Source organism: Meriones unguiculatus, chromosome X (genome assembly GCF_030254825.1).
Source record: "Meriones unguiculatus strain TT.TT164.6M chromosome X, Bangor_MerUng_6.1, whole genome shotgun sequence".
Lineage (NCBI taxonomy): Eukaryota > Metazoa > Chordata > Mammalia > Rodentia > Muridae > Meriones > Meriones unguiculatus.
This window is the reverse complement of record NC_083369.1, coordinates 51,706,509-51,720,159: the sequence shown is the minus strand read 5'-3', so window position 1 is coordinate 51,720,159 and position 13,651 is coordinate 51,706,509.

The following is a 13,651-nucleotide window of genomic DNA, read 5'->3' as shown; positions in this document are numbered from 1 at the left end:
CATCAATGTAATCCACCACATAAACAAACTGAAGGAGAAAAACGACATGGTCATCTCCTTAGATGCTGAAAAAGCATTTGACAAAGTCCAACACCCATTAATGTTTAAAGTCTTAGAAAGATCTGGGAAACAAGGCACATACCTAAACATAGTAAAGGCAATATTCAGCAAGCCTATACTCAACGTCAAACTCAATGGAGAGAAACTTAAATCAATCCCACTGAAATCAGGGACAAGACAAGCCTGCCCACTCTCGCCATACCTATTCAACATAATACTTGATGTCCTAGCCAGAGCAATAAGACAACTAAAGGATATCAAGGGGATACAAATCGGAAAGGAAGAGGACAAATTGTCACTATTCACAGATGATATGATAGTATATATGAGCGACCCCAAAAATTCATCCCGAGATCTCCTCCACCTAAAAAACACCTACAGCAAAGTGGCAGGATACAAAATCAACTCAAAAAAATCAGAAGCCTTCCTGTATATAAAAGGCAAAAGGGTTGAAAAAGAAATTAGGGAAACAACACCCTTCACAATAGCCACTAATAAAATAAAGTACTTTGGGGTGATACTAACCAAGCAACTGAATGACCTGTTTGAGAAAAACTTCAAGTCTCTGAAGAAAGAAATTGAAGAAGATACCAGAAGATGGAAAGATCTCCTGTTGTCACGGATTGGTAGGATTAACATTGTGAAAATGGCCATCCTGCCAAAATCAATCTGCAGATTCAATGCAATTCCCATCAAAATACCAAATCAGTTCTTTACATACCTTGAAAAAAGGATTCTCAGCTTCATATGGAGAAATTAAAAAACCCAGAATCTCCAAAACCATCCTGTACAACAACAAATCATCTGGAGATATCTCCATCCCTGATCTCAAGTTGTACAACAGAGCTATAGTAATAAAAACTGCATGGTATTGGCATAAAAACAGAAAGGAGGATCAATGGAACTGCATAGAAGACCCAAAAATAAACCCACACACCTATGAATACTCCATTTTTGAAAAAGAAGCCAAAACCATTCAATGGAAAAAAAGATAGCATCTTCAACAAATGGTGCTGGTCCAACTGGATGTCCACATGCAGAAAAATGAAAATAGATCTATATTTATCACCCTACACAAAACTAAAGTCCAAGTCTATCAAAGACCTCAGCATAAAACCAGACACTCTAAATTTCTTAGAAGAAAAAGGGGGGAACAGCCTAGAACTCATTGCCACAGAAGACAACTTCCTGAACAGAACACCAACAGCACAGGCTCTAAGATCCATAATTAAAAATGGGACCTCATGAAACTGAAAAGATTTTCTAAAGCAAAGGACACCATCATCAAAAGAAAACGACTGCCTACAGATTGGGAAAGAATCTTCACTAACCCTTTATCTGACAGAGGACTAATATCCAGTATATACAAAGAACTAAAGAAGCTGAAAAGCATCAAACCAAGTAATCCAATTAAAAAATGGGGAACAGAGCTAAACAGAGAATTCTCCACAGAGGAATATCGAATGGCAGAGAAACACTTAAAGAAATGTTGAACATCATTAGCCATCAGGGAAATCAAAACAACCCTGAGATACCACCTTACACCCATCATAATGGCCAAGATGAAAAACACAAGTGACAACATATGCTGGAGAGGTTGTGGAGAAAGGGGAACCCTCCTCCACTGCTGGTGGGAATGTAAACTAGTACAACCACTCTGGAAAGCTATCTGGCGATTTCTAACACAATTAGGAATAGTGCTTCCTCAAGACCCAGCTATACCACTGCTAGGTATATACCCAAAGTTTGCTCAAGTACACAAAAGGGATACTTGCTCAACCATGTTTATAGCAGCTTTTTTTGTAATAGCCAGATCCTGGAAACAACCCAGATGTCCATCAACGGAGGAATGGGTACAGAAATTGTGGTATTTTTACACAATGGAATACTACTCAGCAATCAAAAAGGAGGAAATCATGAAATTTGCAGGCAAATGGTGGGATCTAGAAAAGATCATTCTGAGTGAAATATCCCAGAAGGAAAAAGGAAAACACGGTATATACTCACTTATATAGACCTATAAGATATGATAAACATAATGAAATCTATACACCTAAAAAAGATAATCAAGAGAGCAGTCATGGGGTAAGATGATCAATCCTCATTTAGAAAGACAGATGGGATGTGGATTGAATGTATGACAGGAGTCTACTGAGCGCATCTGAAAGACTCTAACTAGCAGTGTTTTCAAAGCAAAGACTCATGCCCAAACGTTTGGCAGAGTACAGGGAATCATAAGAAAGAAGGGGAGTTAGTCTGAGAAGGAAAGGATAGGAGCTCCAGAAGGACCAAATATACCTGGGCACAGGGTCTTTTCTGAGACTGACATTCAACCAAGGACCTTATATGGATATAACCTAGAACCTCAGCTCAGATGTAGCCTGTGGTAGCTCAGTAACCAATTGGTTTCCCAAAGTGAGGGGAACAAGGACTATTTCTAACAGGAACTCAATGACTGCCTCTTTGGCCTCCACACCCCCAAGGGAGGAGCAGGCCTGTTAGGCCACAGAGGAGGGCTTTACAGCCAGTCCTGAAGATACCTGATAAAACAGGATCAGATGAATGGGGAGGAGGTCCCCTCTTATCAGTGTACTTGAAAAGGGGCACAGTGGAGATGAGGGAGGGAATGAGGGACTGGGAGGGAATGAGGGATCAGGACACGGCTTGGATACAGTTAATAACATGTAGCTGATAAGAAGAAAATAAAATTAAATAAAAAAAAGAAAAAAAAACCTGGAAAAATTAAAGAAAACACAAATGGAGTAAATGATGGAGAGGAAGAATTTAGGGAAGAATGCAGGAACTACAGAGGTAAGCATAACCAACAGACTACAAGAGATGGAAGAAAGAGTCTCAAGTGTAGAAGAAACAATGGAAGAAATCAATGTATCTGTCAAAGAAAATATTAAATCTAAAAAATTCCTAACGCAGACCGTCCAAGAAATCCAAGACAATATGAAAAGACAAAACCTAAGAATAATAGCTATAGAGGAAAAAGAAGACTCGCTTCTCCAAGTCCCAGATAATATTTTCAACAAAATCATTGAAGAAAATTTCCCCAAGTTAAAAGAGAGACCAATAAGAATACATGAGGTCTAGAGAACACCCAACAAATTTGACCAGAAAAGAAAATCCTCCTGCCACATTATAATCAAAATAGTAAGTATACAGAACAAAGAAAATATACTAAAAGGTGCAAGGGAAAAGGGCCAAGTAACATATAATGGCAAACCCATTAAAATCACACCTGAATTTTCAACAGAGACTATCAAAGCTAGAAGGGCCTGGACAGATATCAAGCAGATCCTAAAAGAACACAGATGTCAGCCCAGGCTACTATACCTTGCAAAACTCTCAGTCCTCATAGACAGAGAAAACAAGATATTCAATGAGAAAAACAAATTTTAACAATACCTACACACAAATCCAGCATTACAGAAGACACTGGAAGGGAAAATACAACCCCCCAAAATTAGCTTCTTTCAAGAAAACACAGGAAATAATTAACCTTACTACAGTAAAACAAAAAGCAACCAAGCATACAACCTTATGACCACAGCCAACATCAAAATCAAAGGATGTAACAGCCACTGGTCATTAATCTCTCTCAATATCAATGGAATCAACTCTACAGTAAAAAAGACACAGATTAAGAGAATGGATACGTAAACAAAACCCAGCAATCTGTTGCATACAAGAAACACACCTAAGGCACAAAGATAGACATTGCCTGAGGGTAAAGGGTTGAAAGACAACTTTCCAAGCAAATGGACCCAAGAAACAAGCAGGAGTAGCCATTCCAATATATGATAAAATAGACTTTCAACCAAAATTAATAAAAAGAGATGGGGAAGGACACTTCATACTCATCAAGGGAAAATTCCAGCAGTAAGACATCACAATACTGAACATCTATACCCCAAATACAAGAGCACCCACATTTGTATATGAAACATTGATAAAATTTAAACCATATATAAATCTCCACACATTAATAGTGGGAGATTTCAACACCCCTCTCTCAGCAAAGGACAGGTCAACAAGACAGAAATTAAACAAAGAAACAATGTCTCTAACAGAGGTCATGAATCAAATGAACCTAACAAACATTTACAGAACCTTACACCCAAACACAAAAGAATTTACCTTCTTTTCAGCACCTCATTGAACCTTCTCCAAAATAGACCATATAGTTGGTCACAAAGCAAGCTTCAACAGATGCAAGAAGATTGAAATAATCCCTTGTATCTTGTCTGATCACAATGGAATAAAGCTGGACCTCAACAACAACATAAATACCAAAAAGCCTACACACACATGGAAACTGAACAACCTGTTACTAAATGACAGCTGGGTCAGGGAAGAAATAAAGAAAGTAAATGAAGTCTTCCTAGAACTCAATGAAAATGAAGACACAACATACCCAAACTTGTGGGACACAATGAAAGCAGTGCTAAGAGGAAAGTTCATATCACTAAGTGCCTTCAAGAAGAAATTCCAGTCAGCTCATTCAAGCAACTTAATGGCTCACTTAACAATCCTAGAAAAAGGAGGAGCGGACACACCAAAAAGGAGTATATGGCTGGAAATAATCAAAGTCAGGGCTGAAATCAATCAATTAGAAACAAATAAAACAATTCAAAAATTCAATGAAACCAAAAGCAGGTTTTTGAGAAAATCAACAAGATAGACAAACACTTAGCCAAGCTAACTAAAAGGCAGAGAAACAACACCCAAATCAACAATATCAGAAATGAAAAGGGGGACATAAGTACAAACACTGAGGAAATCCAAACATTCATTAGGACTTACTTCAAAAGTCTATGCCACAGAATTTGAAAATCTAAATGAAATGGACAATTTTCTCGATCGATTTGACTTCTCGAAGCTGAATCAGGACCAAGTAAGTAAAATAAATAGTCTTATATCCCCCAAAGAAATAGAAGTGGTCATCATAAGTCTCCCATCCAAAAAAAAAAAAAAAGCCCAGGACCAGATGGCTTCAGCGCAGAATTCTACCAGACCTTCAAAGAAGAGCTAACACCAATTTTCTTCAAACTATTCCACAAAATAGAAACAGAAGGTACATTACCAAACTCATTCTATAAAGCCATAGTCACCTTGGTACCTAACCCTCACAAAGACTCAACAAAGAAAGAGAATTTCAGGCCAATCTCCCTTATGAACATTGATGCAAAAATACTTAACAAAATACTTGCAAACCGAATACAAGAACACATCAAAGATATTATCAACTGTGACCAAGTAGGCTTCATCCCAGGTATGCAGTGGTGGTTCAATATATGGAAATCCATCAGTGTGATCCACCATATTAACAATCTGAAAGAAAAAAACCACATAATAATCTCCCTAGATGCTGAAAAAGCATTTGACAAAATCCAACATCCATTCATGTTTAAAGTCTTGGAGAGATCAGGGATACGAGGCACATATCTAAACATAGTAAAGGCGATATAGGTCAAGCCTATAGCCAACATCAATGTGAACTGAGAGAAACTTAAAGCAATCCCACTAAAATCAGGGACAAGACAAGGCTGCCCACACTTTCCATATCTCTGAAACATAGTGGTAGAAGTCCTTACTAGAGCAATAAGACAGTTGAAGGAGATCAAGGGGATACAGTTTGGAAAGGAAGAAGTCAAATTATCACTATTTGCAGATGATATGTTAGTATACATGAGTGACCCCCAAACTCTACCAGGGAACTCCTACAGCTGATAAACACCTTCAGCAAAGTGGCCGGATACAAAATTAACTCAAAAAATCAGTAGCACTCCTGTATACAAAAGACAAAAGGGCTGAGAAAGAAATTAGGGAAACAACACCCTTCACAATAGCCACAAATGACATAAGGTACCTTGCTGTAACCCTAACCAAGCAAGTCAACGACTTGTATGAAAAAAATTCAAGTCTCTGAAGAAAGAATTAGAAGAAGATATCAGAAGATGGAAAGATCTCCCATGCTCATTGCTTGGCAGGATTAACATAGTAAAAATGGCCATCTTACCAAAACCAATCTACAGATTTAATGCAATTCCCATCAAATTGCCAACACAATTCTTTACAGACCTGGAATGAAAAATTCTCAACTTCGTATGGAGTAGCAAGAAACCCAGAATTGCTAAAACAATCCTGTACAATAAAAGATCTGGAGGTATCTCCATCCCTGATCTCAAGCTGTATTATAGAGCAACAGTTATAAAAAGTGCATGGTACTGGCATAGAAACAGAATGGTGGATCAATGGAACAGAACAGAAGACACAGAAATAAACCCACACACTTATGGACACCTGATTTTTGATAAAGATACCAAAAACATACAATAGAAAAAAAGATAGCATCTTCAACAAATGGTGCAGGTCCAGCTGGATGTGTACATGTAGAAAAATGAAAATAGATCCATACTTGTCACCCTGCACAAAACTGAAGTCCTAGTGGATGAAAGACCTCAACATAAAACCAGACACATTAAATCGGCTTGAAAAAAAGTGGGGAATACCATAGAACTCATTGGTAGAGGAGAAATCTTCCTGAACAGAACACCAACAGCACAGGCTCTAAGAGCAACAATCAATAAATGGGACCTCATGAAACTGAAAAGCTTCTTTAAAGCAAAGGACACTGTCATCAAAACAAAGCAATTGCCTACAGATTGGGAAAGAATCATCACCAACCCTTTATCTCACAGTGGACTCATATCCAGTATGTATAAAGAACTAAAGAAGCTGAAAAGCAGTAAACCAAGTAAAAATCCACTTAAAAAACGGGGAACACAGCTAAACAGAGACTCTATAGAGGAATATCAAGTGACAGAGAAACACTTAAAGAAATGCTCAACCTCATTAGTCATTAGGGAAATGCAAATCAAAACAACCCTGAGATGTCACCTTACACCCATCAGAATGGCCAAGATCAAAAACTCAAGTGACAACACATGCTGGAGAGGTTGTGGAGAAAGGGGAACCCTCCTCCAGTGCTGGTGGGAATGTCAACTTGTACAACCACTCTGGAAATCAATCTGCTGCTTTCTCAGACAACTAGGAATAGCGCTTCTTCAATATCCAGCCATACCACTCCTAGGTATATATCCAAAAGATGCTCAAGTACACAAAAAAGGCATTTGCTCAACCATGTTTGTAGCAGCTTCATTTGTAATAGCCAGAAGCTGGAAACAGCCCAGATACCCCTCAACTGAAGAATGGATGCAGAAACTGTGGTACAATGGAGTATTACTCAGCAATGAAAAAATAAGGAAATCATGAAATTTACAGGTAAATGTTGGGACCTGGAAAGGATCATCCCGAGTGAGTTGTCCCAGAAGAAAACCCACGGTATATACTCACTCATATAATCATACAACATAGGATAAACCCACTAAAATCTGTACATCTAAACAAACTAAGCAAAACAGAGGACCCTAACTAAAATGTTCAATCCCCATCCTGAAAGGCAAAGAGGATGGACAGAAGAAGAAGAAGAAAACAGGAAACAACCTAGGAACCTGCTACAAAGGACCTCTGAAAGCCAGAAGAAGAAAGCAGGAAACAACCTCGGAACCTGCCACAGAGGGCCTCTGCAAGCTTCTGCTGTGCAGACTATCAAAGCAGATGCTGAGCCTGATGGCCAACTGTTGGGCAGAGTGAATGGAATTTTATGTAAGAAGTGGGAAATAGTAAGAGCTAGAGAGGACAGGAAGTCCACAAGGAGAGCAACAGATCAAGAAAATTTGAACACAGGGAACTTCCCAGAGACTCATACTCCAACCAAGGACTATTCATGGAGATAACCTAGAACCCTGACAATGCAGCCACTTCTGATGAGAACTGATAGACTAAGATCAGAAAGAAGGAGAGGAGGACCTCCCCTATCAGTGGACTTGGGGAGGGGCATGCATGCAGAAAGTGGATGGAAGGTGAGACCAGGAGGGGAAGAGGGAGGGGCTTATGGGGGATACAAAATAAATAAAGTTTAATTAATAAAATTAAATAAAAAATTAAAAAAAACTAACAAGGCATAAAAATAAAAAAGAAAATGTAGAAACCACAATAAACCTCCTTTAGAGACTTAAATTTTGGCAATTTTTCTACATATATCTTTACCTTGATAATTTTATAATCCTTCTCCTGTTATAGAATTATACAATTTTAATCATATGACTAAGTAGAATACATATGACTAAGTAGAATACATCATAATTTTAATTGTTCCATTATATTCCATGTTACTCATATGGTATAATTTATTTGATCAATATTGTTCCTCACTTTTTTCTATTTTTTTAAACAATAACTTTAAATTTGTTTTGTTATCATACAGAATGCAAAATCTAAAGTTCCAGAGAGATTTCTTTTTTTGGAGATATACTCACACTAGCAAAAGTAAACTGGTAGGTCTCTCTCATCTTCCTGAAGAATACTCCAGACGCTAGAGTAAGACTGACTCAATCTGAAATACAGAATTCAGGAAAAAACAGTGAAGGTTATAGAAAAGACCAAGAACCACAAAAGAAAGCATCACCAACAGAATACAAGAGATGGAAGAAAGAATCTCAGGCACTGAAGATACAATTGCAGAAATTGATACATCACTCAAAGAAAAAGTAAAATCAGAAAAGTTCCAAACACAAAACATCCGAGAAATCAAAGACACCATGAAAATATGAAATCTAAGAATAATAGAAATAGATGAAAAGGAAGATTCCAGGCTCCAAGGTCCAGTAAATATTTTCAAGAGAATCATAGAAGAAAATTTTCCCAACTTAAAAAAAGATATGTCCATAAATATACAAGAAGCCTATAGAACACCAGAAAAGAAATTCCACAAATCACATAATAGTCAAAACACTAGATCTATAGAACAAAGAACAAAATATTAACATCAGAAGTGGAAAAAGGCCAAGAAACATACAAAGGTAGACCTATCAGAATCACTCCAGAATTCTTAACAAAAACTATGAAAGCCAGAAGGATGTGAGCTGATGTCATGCACAGTATAAGAGAACACAGATGTCAAACCAGACTACTAAACCCAGCAATGCTTTCAATCAATATAGATGGAGAAAACAAAATATTCCATGACAAAACTAAACTTAAACAATATCTACACAGCAACCCAGCCCTATAGAAGGGAAATTCCAATCCAACAAAAACAACTATACCCAAGAAAACACAATATATAGATAACTTCACAACAACAACAACAAAAAGAAAGAAAGAAAGAAAACAATCATTGAAACACAACACTATCAACCCCACAATAAAAAGAACTAACATTCATTGGTCACTATTATCTATCAACATCAACAGACTCAACTCTCCAATGAAAAGACACAACCTAACAGAATGGTTGTGGAATGAGGATATAACATTCTGCTGCATCCAAGTAACACACATCTGCAGTGAAGAAAAACACTACCACTACCTCTGAATAAGGAGCTATAAAAATGTTTCTTCCCAGGCCACAGAAGTTGACAATTCATGGAGATAACCTAGAACCCCTGCACAGAAGTAGTACATGGCACTTCAGTGCCCAAATGGGTTATATTGTAATGGGAAGAGGGACTGCCTCTGACATAATCTGATTGGCCTGCTTTTTGATCACCTCCCCCTGAGTGGGGAGCAGCCTTCCCAGGCCACAGAAGATGACAATGCAGCCACTCCTGATGTGATCTGATGACTAAGATCAGAAGGAAGGAGAGGAGGACCTCCCCTATCAGTGGACTTGGAGAGAGGGGCATGCATGAAGAAAGGGAAGGAAAGGTGGGATCGGGAGGGGAAGAGGGAGGGGCTTATGGGGGGACACAAAGTGAATAAAGTATAAAAAATTAAAAAAAAATGTTTTCCAAGCCAATGGACCCAGAAAACAAACCGGAGTAGCTAACCTAATGTCGAATAAAATAGACTTTAAACCAAAATTAATCAAAAAGGTGAAGAGGGGGACTTCATTCTCGTCAAAAGAAAAATCCACCAGGAGGACATCAAAATCATGAATATCTATGCCCAAAATATAAGAGCACCTGCATTGGTAAAGGAATCATTATTAAAGCTTAAATTACACATAGATCCCTACAGCTTAATAGTAGGAGACAAAAATACCCCACTCTCACCAAGGGAGAGATCATCTAGACAGAAGCAAATAGGGAAATAATGATACTTACAGAGGTCCTATATGTACCTAATACATGTCTATAGAAATTTTCACCCAAACTCAAGAGTATACCTTCTTCTCAGCACCTCAAGGAACCTTCACAAAAATTGACCATGTAGTTAGACACAAAGCAAGCCTCAACCAATACAAGAAGATCAAAATAATCCGTTGTATCCTATCAGACCATCATAGCCTGAAACTAGACCTCAACAACAACAGAAATGACAAAAAACCTACTTGCACATGGAAACTAAACAACTCTCTACTAAATGACAGCTTGGACAGGGGAGAAATGAAAAAAGAAAAGAAAAGAAAATACAGACTTATTAAAATTCAATGAAAATGAAAGCACAAATTACCCAGACTTATGGGACACAAAGAAAGCAGGGGTAAGAGGAAAGTTCATAGAACTAAGTGTTTCCTGAAAGAAATGTGAGACATCTCATATGAGCAACTTAATGGCACACATAAAAGGCCTAGGGAAAAAAAATAAAGAAGATGCAGACAGACCAAAGAGGATAGATGATTGGAAATAATCAAACTCACAGCTGAAATCAATAAATTAGAAACAACAACAACAATTTAAACAATCAATGAGACCAAGTGCTGTTTTTTTTGAGAAAATCAACATGATAGACAAATCCTTAGCCAAACTAACTAAAAGGCAGAGAGCAACTATCCAAATCAGAAAAATCAAAAAAGAAAAGGGGGACATAACTACAGACACTGAGGAAATCCAAACAATCATTAGGTCATACTACAAAAGCGTATATGCCACAAAATTTGAAAATTTAAAAGAAATGGACAATTTTCTAGATAGAGTCCATCTACCAAAGTTAAGTAAAGATCAGGTAGAAAGATTGAATAATACTATATCCCCCAAGGAAATAGAAGCAGTCATCGAAAGTCTCCCTTCCAAAAACAGCTCAGTAACATATGGTTTCAGTGTAGAATTCTACCAGACCTTCAAATACATGCTAATTCCAATTCTCTCCAAACTATTCCACAAAATAGAAAGAGAAGGAATATTATCAAAGTCATTCTATGAAGCCACAGTCACCTTGATACTTAAACCACACAAAGACCCAACAAAAAAAAAAGAGAACTTCAGACCTATCTCTCCTATGAACATTGATGCGAAAATATTCAATAAAATCCTTACAAAGCGAATCCAAGAACACATCAAAGGTATCATCCACTATGACCAAGTAGGCTTCATCCCAGGCATGCAAGGGTGGTTCAACACACGGAAATCCATCAATGTAATCCACTACATAAACAAGATGAAGGAGAAAAACCACATGATCATCTCTTTAGATGCCGAAAAAGCACTTGACAAAGTCCAACACCCATTCATGTTTAAAATATTGGAGAGATCAGGGATACAAGGCACATAAATAAAAATAGTAAATTCAATATTCAGCAAGCCTATAGCCAACATCAAACTCAATGGAGAGAAACTTAAAACAATCCCACTGAAATCAGGGACAAGGCAAGGCTGCCTAATCTCTCCATATCTCTTCAACATAGTACTTGAAGTCCTTGCTAGAGCATTAAGACAGTTAAAGTAGATCAAAGGGATTCAAATTGGAAAGGAAAAAGTGAAAGTATCGCTTTTCACAGATGATATGATGGTATACATAAGTGGCCCCCAAAGTTCAACCAGAGAACTTCTTCAGCTGATAAACACCTTCAGCAAAGTGGATGGGTACAAAATTAACTAAAAAAAAAAATCAGTAGCCCTCCTGTATATGAAAGACAAAAGGTCTGGGAAAGAAATTAGAGAAACTATGCCCTTCACAATAGCCACTAATGACATAAAGTACCTTGGTGTGACTCTAACCAAGCAAGTGAAAGACTTGTTTGAAAAAAAAAAAAAAACTTTAAAGTCTCTGAAGAAAGAAATTGAAGAAGATATCAGAAGATGGAAAGATTGCCCATGCTCATTGATCAGTAGGATTATCATAGTGAAAATGGACATCCTGCCAAAGCAATTTACAGATTCAATGTAATTTCCATCAAAATATAAACACAATTCTTTACAGACCTTGAAAGAATAATTCTCAATTTCTTATGGAAAAACAAAAAACCCAGAATTGCTAAAAACAAAATCCTGTAAAATGAGAAAACCTCTGTAGGTATCTCCATCCCTGATCTCAAGCTTTACTGTGTGGTACTGGCATAGAAACAGAATGATGGATCAATGGAATTGAATAGAAGATCCAAAAGTAAATCCACACACCTACAGACACTTGATTTTCAACGAGGAAACCAAAACCATACAATGGAAAAAGATAGCATTTTCAACAAATGGTGTTGGTCTAAGTGGATGTCTACATGTAGAAAAATGCAAATAGATCCATATTTATCACCCTGCACAAAAACAAAGAAAAAGTGCATCAAAGACCTCAACATAAAACCCGACACACTGCATCTGTTAGAAGAAAAAATGGGGCAGAACCTTGAACTCATTGGCACAGGAGACAACTTCCTGAACAGAACACCAACAGCACAAGCTCTAAGATCAACAATCAATAAATGGGACCTCATGAAACTGAAAATCATCTGTAAAGTGAAGGACATGGTCAACAGAACAAAACAACAACCTACAGACTATGAAAGGATCTTCACCAACCTTATCCCTGACAGAGGGTTAATATCCAGAATATATAAATATATTTGGTGTTTAACTCAAGATGTTAAACACCAAAAAAACAAACCATCCAATAAAAAGTGGGGTACAGAGCTAAATAGAGAATTCTCAATAGAAGAATATCAAATGGCAGAGAAACACACATGGATCCCTAGTAAGGGGAATAGGGACTGTCTCTGACATGAACTCAGTGGCAAGCTCATTGACCGCCCTCCCTCAGGGGAGCAGCCTTGCCAGGCCACAGAGGAGGACAATGCAGACAGTCCTGATGAGACCTGATAAGCTAGGGTCAGGAGAAGGACCTCCCCTACCAGTGGACTTGGAGAGGGTAATGGGATGAGAATAAGGATGGAGTATGAGATTTTGAGGGAGAGGGGGAGGGGTCTACAGCTAGGATATAAAGTGAATAAACTATAATTAATATTAAAAATTTAATTATAAAAAAATAAATGCTCAATGTCCTTAGTCATCAGGGAAATGTAAATTAAAACAACCCTTTGATTTCACCTTACACCCATCAGAATTGTCAAGTTCAAAAACACAAGTGGTAACACATGTTAGAGAGGATGTGGAGAAAGGGGAGCCCTCCTCCATTGCTGGTGGGAATGTAAACTTGTACAACTACTTTGGAAGTCAATCTGGTGCTTTCTCCGACAATTAATAATAGTGCTTCCTCAAGATCCAGCTATACCACTCCTAGGAGTATATCTAAAATATACTCAAGTACACACCAAGGTCATTTGTTCAACCATGTTTGTAGCAGCTTTATT